This window comes from Lathyrus oleraceus, chromosome 2, assembly GCF_024323335.1.
Source record: "Lathyrus oleraceus cultivar Zhongwan6 chromosome 2, CAAS_Psat_ZW6_1.0, whole genome shotgun sequence".
NCBI classification, from domain to species: domain Eukaryota; kingdom Viridiplantae; phylum Streptophyta; class Magnoliopsida; order Fabales; family Fabaceae; genus Lathyrus; species Lathyrus oleraceus.
Window position 1 is genome coordinate 188642745 of NC_066580.1, and position 19549 is coordinate 188662293.

Sequence of the window (19549 nt, forward strand, 5' to 3'; positions counted from 1 at the left end):
GTGTTTTAGCAACCATTTTCCTTCCTATTGTGTGTGGATCCCGTCGAGTACGACGGATGCGTAGGGGTGTTAATACCTTCCCTTCGCATAACCGACTCCCGATCCCATTCTCTTTGGTCGCGAGACCATGCTTCTTCCAGGTTTACTTCGAGCGTTTCCTTTCCCTCTTTTGGGATAAATAACGCACGCTGGCGGCTCTGTTGTTCTTGTTTCCCGCCGGTTTTTCGCGTAATGCGACAACAAGTCAACAAGACTATGCCATTCTCCTATCATAAGTGCACTCGAGTTCGGGTATAGAACTCATCTCACAAGAAACCACCAAGCATTCAAGCAATTAATATATCAAGCAATTCATACATTACAAACAATACAGTCATCCCAAATTTGCACAAAAATATGTCACCAATAAATATAAAATATACAACACACATAGAAAAAAAGTAGGCTAAACCCACTAGGAAGTTATTTCATCCCCAGCATAGTCGCCACTTTTCTATAGTGGGTTTTTTCGTTACCTTTAGGTTTATTGACTAAACCAAAAGTAAACATACAATTCAAGTCGCCACCGCACTTTTATTTGTCCAAAGGAAAGGCTAAAAAGCGAACAAAAGCCAGGTAAGAAGTTTTATCAAATCAAAAACTAATAAAAATGTCAGAGATCTAGGTAAGGGGGTTGGTTATGAAATGGGAAGGTTTTACGCACCCAAAACATCCTTAGTACTCTAAGGGAACCTATTTTTGCAAATGTGTGTTGTAGGTTGGTATTTGTGAAAATATGTGCAAAAGATCGGAGGGATGAGAAAAGAATATATTATATTTACAAATTTGTTGTTTGAATGGATGAACCCATTGCCTACGTACCATTACAAAGATAGGATCAAAACCTCGTAGTTCGGGGTAGAAATCACAAAGATTGGTGAATTGATTTGACCAAAAGTCTTAAAGTCCTTTGTTATCAAAGGGAGAAAACTCAACCTAAACCAACAATCCACCATGTGAGGAGAGCTTCAACATACTAGTGAGGGGTTAACCCTATAATAAGTATGGAAGTCTTATAACCCAATCACTAAGGATAAGGTGAGATTCACATCAACCACTATGATAACTCAAACCTATGACTAATATTTTTGAAAAGTTTTAACAAAAGGTGGCCATTGGAACCACAAAAAACAACTTGAAGTGAGTTGTATTTACAAGTTAGATGTATTTACAAAATGAAGTCAAAGTATGGTTAAGATTCATTAAAAATGAGTATTAATGAAGATAGTTTGAAAAGTCAAAGGCATAAGGCCTAGGTTTCTAATTTGAAACAAAGTCAAAGTTTGAAGAAAATATTTTTGGCTTGGGTTAGAGTGAGGAGAAGAAGATAGGGGCTAGTCCTAAAGCATACAAAGATAAGAGAGAAGATAAAACCCTTGGAGTTCCTTTTCTTGAAATCATATAGAGATGATTCAAGATGCTCCTTACCTTTGGACTTAGCACACAATTAAGCAATCATACAATTTAGATTCAAGCTCCTAGGATCTCCATTTGGCATGTCTCTCTTAACTTGGTTACTCATGACAATGGTCCTCCTTACTATCTCAATATGGAATCTCTATCACACAAGAGCAAACATCAAAAAGTTCACAACACAATAAGAGGAATGGACAAAGAATAAGTTTTGGAAAGGAAGTCCTTTAAAGTCAACTTTGATATTTAGCATTCTAAAGGCCTGAGGGCTAGTTGCTTTTCAACAAATTTAGCATTCTAAAGGCATGAGGCCTAGTTGCTCTTGAACTCCTTTAAGCATAGGTATGTCATAATTCTAAGTCCTTTCTCCTTTTTGTATTAGGTTCACACAAACAAGAACAAAACCAACACAAAATAATAATATATTTATATATAATAATAAGCTCAAATGAGCAAAAGGAAAATGACATAAACATAAAATATGAGCTCAAGTGAGCAAAATGAAAAGCAATATGAATAAATGAGGAAGAAATAAAGTGCATTAAAGTAAAGGGCAAGAAATTAAATGCTCAAATTTAAAGTTAGTAATTAGTGAAGTTATGTTAGTTTGTCATAAGACAATTTAGCACTATGTTAAGAAATCGTAAGTGGACTAATGTAGTAGTCACACCTATCTGTGGCTGGTCAATAAAACTATAGGCAAATAAACACAAGTTAGAGATCATGACTAGTAAGTCAAGCTCCTAAAACTTTCCATGCCAAAAAGAAAAGAGAAAGGCCTTGTATGGACTTTAGACTTTTTGCTTGACCAAGAAGCAACCTATCTTAGACACAAAGCAACTCACTTGATCATGGATCAAGTTGAGTTTGATTTGGATCAAAGAAGGTTAAACCCCTCATTTGTCAAGACCAACCATAAGACATTAACTCATTGGCCAAAAAATTAAAAAAAAAATAGGATGAAGATGAAATGGATGGAAAGAGAAATCAAGCATCAAACACAATTGGTCAAAAGTGAATCAAATCATCATCAACCAATGCTAAACAGAAGAGAAATGAAGATCACAAGTCAACAAGTCAAACATATTTTTTTGGTAATTTTTGAATTAAAAATAAATGCAAAATAAAATGAACAAAATATGGTCAAACCTCAAATTTAATTCAAATCAACTACAACAAATCCAATTAAATTCTCATAGGTCTAACATGGTCAAACAAGCTTTGACAAATTTTCTCAATAATTTTTGAAGTCATAAACTATTTAAAAACAATTAAAAATAATGAAAAATAACACAATATGAATTAAAATCTCAAATCAATTAAGAAATTGATGAGACTATTTTTCATTGACTTATCATGATTCATATGTGTTAAGAAAATATTTTTGGATTTTTCAAATATCAGAAAGTATTTAAAAATGAATTAAAACTAATAAAAAACCAAATAATTCACAAAAAATATGAAATGAAGTCACAAAAATAATTAAAAATCAAAATATGAAACTAGATTTTTCAAGAAATTTTTTGGCATTGGTCTCATAATTTTGTGACTTCAAATAAAATATTTATGAATTTTTGAAAATAAAAGGAATTAAATGGAATTAACAAAAAATAAGAAAATAGCAACAACAAAAAAACAGCGCCCTCAGATGGTGCATTAATTGACATGGCAATGATCTTGTGGCTCAGGGGCGCGGATGCACGATGCTCTCAAGTCAAGCGTGCTACACTTGGATTTAAAATAAGTCAAAACATTGGAAGGCCAGGATTAAAACGTTTGAGCATCATCCAAGGGCTCTGAGGCTCCCACGTGGGGATGGTGGTGGAAACCACCATCTTCTCTGGCGATCTAACCATATCCGGCCACCACGTGCAGGAAATCAAACCTCAATAAAAATGAAAAAGGAAGGTATCAAAATGAAGCCGAGGTGATGTACATCACCCATGTAACCATGGATCATCCTCACAGTTCCTATTTAAAGAGAAACGTGAGCTTGAAGATCATGGTTCTTGATCTGAAATGGCACGATTTGCAAAATTAAGACCACCACTGGCCTGCCTCATGCATGAGGACTTCAGAAAACAGCACAAACCAAAGATATTCACATTGTATAGCAAGATCTAGATCAAGAAAGTTTGGTGATATACCTCTGAAATGGAGCTTCAAACAGCACAAATTGTCCAAGCTCTTGATCCAATTTTGCTCTAGAAGTGTGATGATAATGCTAGGTTAAGGAATTGAGCTGTGAATATCAACTAATGATGTTGAAATTCAAGCTTGAAAATGAAATAGAAAACTGAAAATTCCTTTAGTGAGGGTTGTAAGACCCTAATTTTGGCCCTAAGATCCCTCATGGCATCATAACATTGCATTTGCATAGCCTCAAGGAATATAAGTATCTTGGTTCCCTTTGCCTTTGGGTGGGATCTCTCTTGTGAGTTGTTTGAGATCACCAAGCATGCTTGAATTGTATATCATTGCTTTTCTCATTTTTATCTACTAACCAAAAGCACAAAAATATGTCACTAACATTTCTTGTTTGTAGCTTGAGCAGTCACAAGGTCTAAAAGCTTCTAGGAGATCCTTTGTGCAATGATATGGTCAAGAGAAGATGAAAGCAAGCATGGTAATGGTTCCCAAATCTCTCATCCATCAAATATGCCTCCCAAGTATCTTAATTCATCATTTTGATCAAAGCAAGTCAAGGGGTTTGAGGTTTGTTTCCCAAGGAAACCCTAATTCATCTTATCATCAACAATGCCTTGCTCATGAAGCAACCTCAACCCATGGTCAAATACAATCAAGGGGAGTTATTTAATTCATCATTTAATGCATATTTGAACTTATTTGAGTGTCCTCAATCATCAATTCATCAATATGAGTTGTGGACTTGAGAAGTTGATCAGTCAATTCATCTAACTATTTTGAAATGCATTGAGACCTAACGTTTTATGTGTTGGTCAAATGGAGATGACCAAAAGAGAAAAAATGTTCTTAAGGTCAATATCAACAACTTTCATGTTCATCAAAATTTTATTTGAAGCTTGGAAGGTCATCATCCATTCCAAGACATTATAGGTCATTTTGACTGAAACCCTAATTTTGGGTCAACTTCCCAAGAACATAACTCATTCATTTTTCATGATTTTGAGGTTAAACATAATGCATTGGAAAGCTTATTGTGTCTACGTCAAATGTTATGTTGAGAAAAATTGCAAAATCGCAAAAGAAATACATTTGATAATGCAAAACATTATAGGTCACTTTGGGACAAATGCATTGAAATGTGAAAAAGTTCAACTTCAAGTGCCCATAACGTCTTCATTAAAAAACCAAATGATGCAAAATTAAGTCCAAATTGATTGTCTTGAAAAGATCTACAACTTTCATGTTGAAGAGTTTATCATTTGGAGCTTGCATCATTGAGACATAAGGGCTTGAACATTGGCCAAATTTGGAAACTTCACATATGCATGTTTTGCACCCTACACTTCAAGCTCAAATTTCACTAATTTCCAAGGCCCAATTGGAGTTTTGATCAACATAGCATTTGTTCCTTATGCAACAAGCTTTCTAACCATTACTCATAAGGTTGCATTTGGAGTTTGGAAGCATCATTTTCGAAGAGGAGAACTTTTAGTGCATTTTTGGAAAACTTGATTCAATTGCCATGCATGAGCTGATTACACCTAAATTGCACGTCCATTTCATTCATTCATTCATGATCTCAGCTTGCCAAGCCATGTGGAATTAGGGCCTCCATGTGCCTATACAGGCCCATGCATGGAGGCCCTTTCCATTCATGCAAATTTGAAGTCACACTTTCAGCACTGCTCACAGCTCTCTCCATCTATAAATACCATGCCATAGCTTCACAATTCTTCAACCTAATGGCGCCTAAATCCCTGCTGAATTGAATCCCCACCCATACCAAAGGAACAAACTTCATTTTTCTCTAAAATTTTCAGATCTGAAATTCAATTGCATTGGTTGAATTTTAAGATCTAAAGTTCCAAGCCTCTTCACTTTGATCCATTGAAGCTTCTATTTGCAAAAGGAACCAAAGAGAGTGACTCAATTCTTCACAATCCAAAGGTTTTGCTCATATGAGTTTTGCTTCGAATCTCATCATACATTGCTCCATTTGCCTTGATCTTGTGTTGTCTGAAGTCCTCTCTATAGAGTCATCATTATTGTGTGTTTAATTGTTGAAATCGAGCAAGTTCAGTTGAACACCACCAAAGTTCCATCTCTGATTTCTCTCTTAATAGGAATCTAAAGTGGAATTGAGTGGCATAGGAGTGATGTACATCACTCCACCTTTCGAATGGTGCCTGGATCGTGCATTTTAGTTAACATTTTTATCTCTGTGTTTTTTTATCTCCACCGGAGCTTGCCAGAGAAGACTGTGGCGCTGGCCACCGTCTGGTCTCCAGATCAGATCTGGACCATCTATTTCCATTTCCAGATCTAATCTCATATGTCCAAACTTATGACTTTTTTAAATACCGCGTGTGGTTGCATTGACCGTGGAACATGTTGGACGCGCGCCTATGGATGCTTGGATCTTCCAGCTCCATTAATGAGCTCAAATCCAAGGGCTCTCAATTTTCCACTTATTTTAATTCTGATTTTAATTTCTATTTCATTTTTTAATTTCATTTCATTTTCTAAAAATCATATCTCTTTTATTATTGGTCCAAAAATTATGGGACCAATTGCATTATTTCTCTTTTAATTTCTAGTTTCTAAAAATGTTTTTTAATATTTTTTTATTTTATCATTTGCTATTTTTTAGTAATTTTCTCTTTTCTGGTCATTTTTAATTCATTTTAAATAGTTTTTCATATTCATAAAATACAAAAATATTTTCTCAACCTCTTTGAATGATGATAGATCTATGAAAAATATTCTCATCAATTTATTAATTGATTTGAGATTTATTTGAGATTTTAGTCCAATTAGGTTATTTTTATTCATTTTTAATTGATTAAAAATAGTTTCTGACTTTTAAAAATGCTGAAATTTTTTGTCAAACTTTGTTTGACCTTGTTGAACTTGGGATAATTCACTTGGACTTTTCAAAGTTGATTTGAAGTGAGTTTGAAGTTTGACCTTTCTTTAATATTTTAATTCAAGTTTTATTTTAAATATTAAAAATGCCAAAAATATTTTGTTTATTTCTTGACTTTCAATCTTCATCTTGCTTCTGCTTTCTATTGTTTGACCTTGATCTTCCCTATCTTTGGTCACCATTTGTTGATTGGTACATTCCATTTCATTTAATGCACTTTATTTCTTCATTTCTAATTCTTCTTCTTCTTCCTCTTCACCCTCTTTTCTTTTTGATAAATGAGTTAAAGGTTGATGGTTATCATTGATTAGGGAGGTTTAATCTTCCTTGATTCAAATCTAATTCATCTTGATCAAATGATCAAGTGAATGGCTTTGCATTAAGGATAGATTGCTTTCTAAATCATGCAAAGGACTTAAACCAATACAAGATCATTTCTCATCTTCTTTTTGGCATGGCAAGTTGTTGGAGTTTGATTCACTAATCAAGACCTCTAACTTGTGTTGTTGCCTACATTATTATTGACCGGCCTCAGATAGTTGTGACTTCTACATAAGTCCAATTACGATTGCTTAACATAGCGCTAAATTTTCCTTATAGCACACTAACTATTAACACTAACCATTGACCATTAACATTTAATTCTTGCTCTTTACATTTATGCAATTTACTATTCTTGTACATATTATTCATTTGCTTTTCCCCTTTGCTCATTTGAGCACATGTTTATGTTAATGCAATTTGCCTTTTGCTCACTTGAGCGCATAATTGTGTATATATTATTGTGCTTGTGTTTTATTTTGATTGTTGTGGACCAAATGCAAAGAAATGGACAAATGGACTTAGTTTCTAGGACTTTCCCTATGCAAATTGGAGTAAAAGGACTTTAAATGGTGAAGATGGATTAGAAGGACCAAACCTCTAAACTCACTCTTGTCCATTCTTGATTTGCTTCATAAAACTTTTGATGTGTGTGCTCTTGTGCTAGGGAATCCTATGAGAGCTCAAATTGAAGAACCATTGCCATGTTCATCCAAAGTGAAAGATACAAGATACATTAAGGATCTCTTAAGAGACTTGTTTGATTGTTGCTTGAGCTTACTATTATTTTGCTTGCATATTCCAAAGGATGGGAGCTACTTGGATCATCAATATGATCTCAAGAGAGGAACTCCATTTGTGGTCTTGTTTCTTATCCCTTATCTCTTGTATGATTAGGACTATTAGCCCTTCTTCTTCTTCCCTCCACTCTAGCCCAAGCCAAAACTTTTGTGCAAACATTTAACACTTCTTTTCAAACATTAGAAACCTAAGCCTTATGCTTTTGATTTTCAAACTCTCTTTTCATAACACTTATTTTGAATTGAACTTTTAAGTCAACTTTGACCATACTTTGTAAATACTTTTCATTGGTAAATATAACTCATCGAAATACTTTTATGGTTTCAATGGCCACTTTCTTAATCAAAACTTTTCATAACCTTTAGCTATTAGGTTTGAGTTATCCTTGAGGTAGATGTAATACTCACCTATATCCTTAGTGATGGACAATGAGTCTTCCATGCTTATTATAGGGTTAACCCCTCACTAGCATGTTGAAGCTATCCTCACATGGTGGATTTGTGGTTTTTTAGGTTACGTTTTCTCCCTTGGATAACAAAAGACCTTAAGGCTTTTGGACCAATCAATTCACCAACTCATTTTTGAGATTTTTACCCCGAACTACGAGGTTTTGATCCTAATCTTTTTTAAGATGGTACGTAGGCAATGGGTTTATCCATCCAAACACAAAAATGTAAATAACTTGTATATTTTCTTCCCATCTCTTCAATCATGGTTGCACAAAATAAATTTTTCACAAAAATACCAACCTTGCAACAAATATGAAAAGGGCTCCCTAGGATGTTTTGGGTGCTTAAAACCTTCCCATTGCATAACCAACCCCCTTACCCCGATCTCTGACATTTTTACTAGTTTTTGATTTGATAAAACTTTTAGGTTTTTGTTCGCTTTCTAACCATTCCTTTGGATAAATAGAAGTGCGGTGGCGACTCGACTTGTATGGTTTACCTTAGATTTAGTCAATATCTCTAATGGTAACGAATACCCCGCTACAGAAAAGTGGCGACTCTGCTGGGGAGATTTGCCTAGTGGGTTTTGCCTACTTTTCATATTTTGTTGTATTGTTGTGTATATTATTTTGTGACATATTTTTGTGCAATTTGGGATTACTGTATTGTATGTAATGATTGAATTGCTTGAATATTAATTCCTTGTATGCTTGGTGATCTTTGTGAGATGAGTTCTATACCCGAACTCGATGAGTGTATTGGTGCAGTTTTATGATCCCTTGTACCGTTGCTTCACATTTCCAGACTTTCAGCTTTTGCCCACGCTTGAGGAGTATGCCTACCTTGTGGGTATACCTATTCTAGACCAGTTGCCGTTCAGTGGCTTGGAGAGTATTCATACTTCTCAAGAGATAGTTGACATGTTGCATATAGAGGAATCTCTGGTTGGTGCTCATATGACTACTAAAGGTGGAATTCAAGGTTTCCCTTCTGAGTTCCTCATTGCTCAAGCTACTATGTATGGGAAGGCCATGAGTGAGGACGCCTTTGAGGCCATATTCGTACTTCTCATCTATGGGCTAGTGTTATTCCCCAACATCGACAAGTTTATGGATGTGAACGCTATTAGGATTTTCTCTACTCTTAATCTCGTTCCGACTCTGTTGGGTGACACTTATTTTTCTTTACATATGAGGAATGCAAAGGGTGGTGGTACCATTGTGTGTTGTTTTCCTCTGTTGTACAAGTGGTTTATTTCTCACTTGCCACAGACGGTCGCCTTCAAGGAGAACAAAGGATGTATACGGTGGTCCACGAGACTTATGTCTCTCACTGATGATGATATCTTTTGGTACAACCGTGTGTATGATGGTGTGCATATTATCGACTCTTGTGGTGAATTCTCCAATGTACCTCTTCTTGGTACATGTGGTGGGATTAACTACAACCCTATTTTGGCACGTCGTCAGCTTGGGTTCCCCGTAAAGGTTAAACCTAATAACATTCTGTTAGAAGGCGTGTTCTTTCAGGAGGGTAAAGATCCCCAAGGCTTGAAGGGCAGGATGGTCCGCGCTTGGCGCAAGATTCATAGGAAAGGAAGAAAGGAGCTAGGTCCGAAGAACTATATCGCTTTGGAGCCTTATACTTCTTGGGTTAGGAGGAGAGCTTTCGAGTACCTCATGCCTTACGAGTATCCAAGACCTACACCTTTGTTTGTGGCTGGGCCTTCAACCCTCCCTGACTAAGGAGTAGAAGAGTTAAGAGACGAAGACCGTTCACGTGCTTGGATCCATGAACGAGAGGAGTTGCTTCAGCAGATCAAGGAGAAGGATGCTTTGATAGAGTTCCTTGAACATTAGGTTATTGATGATCCTGATGATGCATGGACTTCTCTACTGCCGTAGTCTTCCAAGTTTTTGAAAAGGAAGTACGATCAACTTGCTAAAGAGAAGGCAAATATGGAGGCAGCTTACGAGAGGAAGGTGAAGAGGCTTCGTGCATCTTATCTTCCTGTGTCCAGAGCTTTGGATGATTGCTTCTAGAGATCCATAGGATGTTCATTTTCCTTCTCTCTTGTATTATATTTGGTTACCAAAATTGTACTTCTTTGGTGTAAAAATATTTCCAGATATTATTGATGAGATATTTCCATATGTGATAAATGTTTAATATTTCCAACATTTGCAAATAGAACTCTAAAGGTTCCTCTAATAAATAAAAATAAATCATATACACAAACATTGCATGCATCATATGCATAAGCAGGTTTTGCTCCAGGCTTCTTGTTCTATGGTCTAACTCTGTGTTTTTCATTTATTTTGAAGACAAGCTGACTCACCGGTACTACACCAGAGCCAACATTTCAAGACTGATGGATCATTTGGAATAAGAGAATCGCGAGCTGAAGGAAGAAGTGGCCAGATTGACTGCCCTAATGGAGTCATTCATGGCTGCCCAGAGCCAGTCTTCTCCGACACCTTCAACTCCTCCCCAGAGGACAGTCATCTCTGAGATTGTCTCCTCAACTGTGCCTGCGGCCAGCGCACACTTTGCTCCAACGGCCATGCCAACCGGATTCCCGTGGGGGATGCCTCCTAATTTCATGCCTGAGGGCCATGCACCTACTTTTGCTTCTCTGCCGGCATCTAGCCTGGTCCTTGTTGTTCCTCCTCCTATCGTGCATACTATGCCTAGAGTAGACGACACCATCTATCATTCTGAGCCATCTGAGGGCCCAGATGTCTATGAGAAGATGGACGCTATGAACGATCAGTTTCTTGAGCTTCACAAGGAATTGAAAACTCTTCGAGGAAAGGATCTTTTTGGCAAGTCTGCTGCCGAACTTTGCTTAGTCCCTAATGTGAAGATCCCTGTGAAATTCAAGGTCCCTGACTTTGAAAAATACAAGGGAAATACTTGTCCTCATAGCCACCTGGTCATGTATGCCAGGAAAATGTCGACTTAGACCGACAACGACCAACTGCTCATCCACTACTTTCAGGACATTTTGTCTGGTGCTGCCTTACGTTGGTATATGGGTTTGGACAGTGCGAACATTCGATCCTTCAACGACCTTGGCGAGGGCTTCGTAAAGCAATACAAATACAATGTGGATATGGCTCCCGATAGGGATCAATTGAGGGCCATGTCCCAGAAGGACAAGGAAACATTCAAAGAGTATGCCCAGAGGTGGCGAGAGTTGGCTGCACAGATCGTGCCCCCGCTAGAAGAGAAAGAAATGACCAAGATCTTCCTGAAGACCTTGAGTTCTTTTTATTATGAGTGGATGATTGCCAACGCTCTTTCTGACTTCACCGAGATGGTGAACATGGGGATGAGACTGGAAGAAGGGGTCAGGGGAGGGCGCCTGACAAGAGAAGAAGGCTCTTCTGCCAAACGTTATGGGGAGTTTGCGAAGAAGAAAGATGGTGAGGCACATGCAGTGACCTCCCATATGAAACCTAGAATACCCTCCGTGAGGAGGAAGACTGTGAGTCCCGTCGGTAACCAGCACCAGGTGGCTCATATAGCACCTGTCTTCAGAGACAATCAACAACAACCTCAGCAATATCAGCAACAACCACATCCGCAATATCAACAACAACAACACCGTCCGTAACAGCAGGCCTATCAGCCTCAAACCAGCACAAGTTACGAGAGGAAAAGGGTCACCTTCGATCCTATTCCGATGACGTATGCAGAATTATATCCCTCTTTGATAGAGAGGAAGTTGATTACACCACGAGACCCACCGGCTATACCTACTAACCCTCAGTGGTGGTATAAGCCTGAATTGCATTGTGTTTATCATTCTGGTGCTCCCGGTCACGACATGGAGAATTGCTACCCTTTGAAGACCAAGGTTCAAGACCTTGTAAGATGTGGCATTCTGTGTTTTGAGGACGTAGGTCCTAACGTGAAGAAGAACCCATTGCCCGAGCATGGGAAATCTGTCAACATGGTCCAGGGCTGCCCTGGTAAGTACAAAGTCAAATACGTTAGTCATATTCGACAATCTCTGGTCGAGATGTATCGTTTGCTGTGTGATTATAGTCATTACGAGCACGACCATGACAGATGTCGAGTTTGTTCTGTTAATCAAAGAGGTTGTCGCCAGGTGCGTAAGGATGTTCAAGAAATGCTAGATTAAGGAGTCATTGAGATCCTTCAAAACAGAAATGTTGACGAAGATGCTGATGAAGTCAACGTAATTTCTCCAGTATTCCGAATCCCCAAGCCTGTTATCATCAAGTATGATGGTAGCAAGCAGAAGGTTTCTCCTGCTCTGACCATTAAGCCAGCCGGCCCTGTACCGTATTCTTCTGAGAAGGCGGTCCCCTATCGCTACAATGTTGTAGCATTGGAGAATGGGAAAGAGGTGCCCCTGCCCTCTTCATCTGTTGTTAATATTTCCGACGTCAGCGGCTTGACCCGCAGCGGTCGTGTTTTCTCGGCTCCGCCAAAGCCGCAAGCTGATGCTCGAAGGAACGATATCGCTGATTATGTTGAACGCCCGATTGGGAATGCTATGAACGCTCCGAATCTGGCACCTGTTGTTAAACCTTCCTCGACATTGAAAACTTCTATCTCTGTTGGCCCGAGTGGCAATACAAAAGAAGACTATGATGAGATGTTGAAGCTCATCAAGAGAAGTGAGTACAACGTTGTAGATCAGCTTCTACAAACGCCATCCAAAATCTCTGTATTATCCTTGCTGATGAATTCAGAACCCCATCGAGAAGCTCTGCAGAAGGTGTTGGATGTGGCGTATGTGGATCACCACGTCACAATTGAACAATTCGATAGTATTGTTGCAAACATTACCGCTTGTAACAATTTAAGTTTTTGTGATGCTGATCTCCCCGAGGAGGGAAGAGACCACAACCTGGCATTACACATATCTATGAGCTGCAAAGATGACGCCATGTCCAATGTGCTGGTGGACACTGGGTCATCATTGAATGTATTGCCAAAGACCACTCTTGCAAAGTTATCATATCAGGGGCCTCCCATTAGGCAGAGTGGAGTGGTTGTGAAGGCTTTCGATGGGTCTCGCAAAACTGTGATTGGAGAGGTTGATCTCCCAGTCAAAATCGGACCAAGTGATTTCCGGATTACCTTCTAGGTTATGGATATTCACCCATCGTATAGCTGTCTCTTAGGAAGACCATGGATTCACGAGGCAGGCGCCGTGACATCCACCCTACACCAGAAACTGAAGTTTGTAAAGAATAAGAAGTTGGTGGTGGTAGGGGGAGAAAAGGCTCTCCTGGTTATCCATTTGTCTTCTTTCTCATATATTGATGCTGAGGATGAAGTTGGAATTCCATTCCAAGCTTTATCTATTGTTGAACCTGTTGAGAAGAGAACTTCTTCATTTGCTTCCTATAAAGATGCAAAGTTGGCCATTGAGCATGGTGCGACTGCTGGATTTGGGCAAATGATTAAGTTGGAAGACAACAAATCCCGAGCTGGCATAGGCTATTCTTCTGGGATCTTCAACAAGCAAGGGTTGTTCAAGAGTGGTGGATTCATCCACACCGGTCAAGAAGAAGAGGTTGTTGCCATTCTGGAAGAGGATGAAGAGGATTCTGGCAATTTCATCATCCCTGTAGGGATCAGCAATAATTGGGTCGTTCTTGATATTCCGACAGTTATCCATAAGTCAAAGTAATGTTCATTGTGTTTGAAAACCCTTCTCCCATGCCAAAAGGAGAAGTGATGACATTGTTGGCGCATAAATACAATGATATTTTCATTCAGTAAATTCATGTTAAATGTTTGTTTTTCCAATTATTTTCCCTTTTCACTTTTGCATGAAATTGGTTATCACATAAAACCCTAAAAATAAGAATAAAATCAATATTTTCATCTTCATAATGATTTGCCTTGTTTGAATTCTAAAATCTTTTATATCCAAAATCATTATGCAGGTTGATCAAACCCATTGAACATAATGATCCAACACCATCTCCCAACTTTGAATTCCCTGTATTTGAGGCAGAAGAAAATGATATTGAAGAGATTCCTGACGAAATTACCCGCCTACTTGAGCATGAAGAAAAGATCATTCAGCCGTATCTTGAGAATCTGGAAATAGTCAATTTGGGGTCTGAAGATTGTGTGTGAGAAGTGAAGATTGGGGAACTCCTGGAAGAATCTGTTAAGAAGGGGTTGATTGAGTTGCTACGAGAATACGTCGACGTCTTTTCCTGGTCATATGAAGACATGCCTGGTCTAGATACAGATATCGTGCAACATTTCTTGCCTTTGAAGCCTGAGTGCGTGCCTGTGAAGATCAAAGAGGAAGTTCAGAAGCAAATCGATGCGGGGTTTCTGTTGACTTCTAGATATCCTCAATGGGTGGCCAATATTGTGCATGTGCCTAAGAAGGATGGAAAATTCCGAATGTGTGTGGACTATAGAGACTTGAATAAATCTAGTCCGAAAGATGATTTCCCTCTACCACATATTGATATGTTGGTAGACAATACAGCTAAATTCAATGTCTTCTCATTTATGGACGGATTTTCCGGATATAATCAGATCAAAATGGCACCTGAGGATATGGAGAAGACAACATTCATCACACCTTGGGGAACATTCTGTTATCGAGTGATGCCCTTCGGTTTGAAGAACGCCGAAGCCACATATCAACGAGCTATGACTACCTTGTTTCACGATATGATGCACAAGGAGATCGAGGTATATGTTGATGATATGATTGCGAAGTCAAGAACGGAAGTTAAACATGTAGAGCACATGTTGAAACTTTTTCAGCGTTTGAGGAAGTATAAGCTTCGTCTGAATCCTAACAAAGTGTACATTTGGAGTCTGTTCTAGAAAGTTATTGGGCTTTATTGTCAGTGAAAGAGGTATTGAGGTTGATCCAGCAAAGGTCAAAGCAATACAAGAGATGCCTGTGCCCAAAACTGAGAAGCAAGTCTGAGGTTTTCTTGGCCGCTTGAATTATATTTCCATATTCATATCCCATATGACTGTCACATATGCGTCGATATTCAAGCTCCTTCGGAAAGATCAGTCTCATGATTGGACCAAGGATTTCCAAAAAGCCTTTGATAGTATTAAAGAGTATTTGTCTGAGCCTCCGATTTTGTCTCCGCCTTTGGAAGGAAGACCGTTGATTATGTATCTGACAGTTCTTGAAGACTCGATGGGTTGCGTCCTTGGTCAGCAAGACGAATCAGGAAAGAAAGAGTATGATATCTACTACCTGAGTAATAAGTTCACTGATTGTGAGTCTCGATACTCAATGCTTGAGAACACATGTTGTGCTTTGGCTTGGGCTGCTAAGCGCTTACGCCAGTATATATTGAATCATACGACTTGGTTGATATCCAAAATGGATCCAATCAAGTATATCTTTGAGAAGCCTGCTTTAACTGGGAGGATTGCCCGTTGGTAGATGTTGTTATCTGAGTATGATATTGAGTATCGAGCTCAGAAGGAGATAAAAGATAGTATCTTGGCTGACCACTTGGCACATCAACCAATTGAGGATTATCAGTCAGTTCAGTATGATTTCCTAGATGAGGAGATTCTGTATTTGAAAATGAAAGATTGCGATGAACCTACGCTCGATGAAGGGCCAGAACCTGGTTCTAGATGGAGTATGATGTTTGATGGCGCTGTAAATCAATATGGAAATGGTATTGGGGCATTGATTATTACTCCTCAGGGCACACATTTTCCTTTTACAGCAAGGCTAACTTTCCAATGCACGAATAATATGGCTGAGTATGAGGCCTGTATTATGGGATTGGAAGAATGTATTGATTTGAGGATCAAGCATCTTGATGTTTATGGTGATTCGGCCCTCGTTGTTAATCAGATTAAGGGTGAATGGGAGACGAATCATCCTGGCCTCATCCCATATAGAGATTATGTGAGGAGGATTTAAACGTTCTTTACTGAGGTTGACTTCCATCATATTCCTCAAGATGAGAATCGGATGGCAGATGCTCTTGCTACGCTTGCTTCAATGATTGTGGTCAGACTTTGGAATGAAGTTCCCAATATCACTGTGATGCGTTTGGACAGACCAGCTCATGTATTTGCAGTAGAGGAAGTGCAAGATGATAAGCCATGGTATTATGATATTAAGTGCTTTCTTCAGAGCCAGATTTACCCGCATCTGTGAAAGATAGAAAGACTTTGAGGAGATTGTCAGGCAGTTTCTACCTCAATAGCGATGTGCTTTATAAGAGAAATTTTGACATGGTTCTGCTCAGATGCGTGGATAGACACGAAGCATACCTGTTAATGACTGAGGTCCATGAAAGTTCATTTGGTACTCATTCTAATGGACATGCCATGGCTAGAAAGATGTTGAGAGCAGGCTACTATTGGCTGACAATGGAGTCTGACTGCTGCAAATATGTGAAGAAATGCCATAAGTGTCAGATTTATGCAAATAAGATTCATATTCCCTCGACACTTCTGAATGTGATTTCATCACCATGGCCTTTCTCTATGTGGGGAATTGACATGATTGGCATGATAGAACCGAAAGCGTCCAACGGTCACAGATTTATACTCGTAGCAATTGATTACTTCACCAAGTGGGTTGAAGCGGCATCGTATGCAAATGTGACCAGGCAGGTGGTCGTGAAGTTTATCAAGAATTAACTCATATGCCGTTATGGTGTGCCAGATAAGATCATTACTGATAATGGATCCAACTTGAACAACAAGATGATGAAAGAGTTGTGTAGCAAGGTCAAGATCGCACATCATAATTCTTCTCCTTATAGACCCAAGATGAATGGGGCTGTTGAAGCTGCTAATAAGAATATCAAGAAAATTATCTAGAAGAAGGTTGTTACGTACAAAGATTGGCATGAGATGCTGCCATTTGCTTTGCATGGATATCGTACATCTGTCTGCACTTCAACAGGGGAAACCCCTTTTTCTCTTGTTTATGGCATGGAGGTTGTGCTCCCAATAGAGGTGGAGATCCCATCAATGAGAGTCCTGATGGAAGCCAAGTTGACTGATGCTGAATGGGTTCAGATTCGTTATGACCAATTTAACTTGATTGAAGAGAAGAGATTGACTGTCATGTGCCACGGTCAGTTATATCAGTAAAGGATGAAGAAAGCCTTTGATAAGAAGGTCAAGCCTCGTGTGTTCCGAGAAGGTGATCTTGTGCTCAAGAAAGTCTTGTCTTTCACGCTCGATTCCAGGGGCAAATGGACTCCAAACTATGAAGGTCCATATGTTGTTAAGAGAGTCTTTTCAGGTGGTGCTTTAATACTTACAACTATGGATGGGGAGGATGTCACTCGTCCTGTGAATTCAGATGCAGACAAGAAATACTTCACCTAAAATAAAAACAGAATAGCTCGCTAAGTTGAAAACCTGAAAGGGGAGCTTAGGCAAAAATGAGCGTCTCAGTGGATTGAAAACCCGAAAGGGCGATCCAGGCAAAAGTTAGAGACATAAAAAAATGAGTATATATATCCCACTAGATTGAGTACCTCACCCTGGGGCAATCTAGGCAAAAATTAGGGATTTGGCAAGTAACTGCATCCTGACAAGACTTTGTTCTACAAACTGTCATCCGTCAGAGATCCTCGCTCAGTCATCGTCAACTGAAGCTTCAAGTACATCGGATTCAGAGTTGGTAGAGAAATGGTCATTATGTTCAATGTAGCCCTTTTCCAATATATATCACCAATTTCAAATTTGTAAAGATCTATGGAGTTTTTCCATTTGCAGACTACAATTCCATCAAATAAATTTGAGCCTTTACCCAATTATTTGCACTCTTATTTGTTTTTCATTCAACAAATATTTTGCATGTTTTAATTGAGAAATATCATTGTTTTAAAATTTTCCTAACTTGTTTTTAAACAAAGTGAACATTCACAATGATAAAAGGATACTGGGGATGTCTTCAGTGCTCTCCCGAAGATGGTATGATTCTCAACAGGGTAAGACATTTGTTCATATTCCTGGCATGCGTGTATCCTCTTCCTCCGGAGCCTTTTATGGTTTTTCTCCCGAGCAAGGTGTTGGGTAAAGATATTCATCCTTCCTTCCTTCAGCAGATGTGATCTCTCTGGTAGGGCAGTATTCGGTGATCTTTGGAAGTTTCTGTTTGATGATTGTTCCCCGGAGATCCATCCCCTCCTCTGATAATTCCCCCGGTAGAGGTGCTTCTACAACGGAGTTCATCTGTGCGATGATCCTGTCCCCAGTTGGAATGGCTGATATTCATTACCCTGCAGAGATCTTTATTTCTTGGTATCTCTTGCCCCTCATCAGATTGGATATTTTTCCCACTGGGCCTGGCTTTCTCTCTTGAGATGTAGTACCGGATATTTGTTCATCATTCATTGAACCTGGTTGTGTTAGAAATGTCTGTTTGTCAGCATTCATCATACGTAAACCACGCATATATGCATAATTTTAACATTCAGATATTCATGTTGCATTATTTACCATATATCTTTGTTTGTTATCTCCTGCTGGTTGGTAAGGTTTCCCCAAAGCAGATGTTTGTGTCTGATCTCCCCATGTAGAGTCAGCCCCATAAGCAGAAAGTGTTTATCCTTTCTTCCATACTCCCCACTGAATTATGTCCTCGTGGATGATTATTACTTATGTTCCTCCCAACACATATATTGGGATGGAATTCCCCCCTGAGTTATATCCTCATGGGGATGTATCTTATTTCATCACGCCTCTCTAGTTTGTTCCTAGATTGGCTTTTTGAGTTTTCCTGCGCTTCCCTCGAGATTTAAATGAATGATTGCTCAGTAACCAGTAATTATTCATCTTTTTTCCTCAGTGGAGTCTGTGGTTTTCTACCCTCATACCGGTAGTTGTAAATCCTACTTTATCCCTTTGCAGAGTTAACCTTTTTGTTCATCCTAATAGATGACGGTTACTCTTCCATGGTTTTCTACCCAGTATCTGGTAGATGTAATCCCCTCCTTGACGGTTATCTTTATCCAATATTTGGTATTGATAGTCCTTCACCCTTTTTGAGTATATCTCCCGGTAACCGATGATATATCTCCCGGATCATTGCCTTTGTCAATGTATCCCCAGCGAGTCATCTTTCATTTGCCGTTTTTCGGTAATGATCGTTTCTCCCTTTGATTGGTCATCATTTTATACCTGGTTTTTGGTATCCCGATGCCCTTTCCTTTCGGTCAATTTATCCTTCATTAACCCAGTAACCGGTTGTGGATAATCTTTCATGCGAGTATGTTATCTACGTTCTAACGGTAATAGATAATATATCTCATGCACTCTTTGGTCGAAGTCTTCTGTTCTTCCCCAGTCGAGTAAGATTCGTATCCCCTTTCATGGAATCAAATGCCCATCCTGTAATCGAGTTTGCTTTTTAGCCCTCTTTTGGATGATGAGTGTCTTGGGAATATTCCTCAATCCACACCTTGGTTGGTCACCTATTATATGC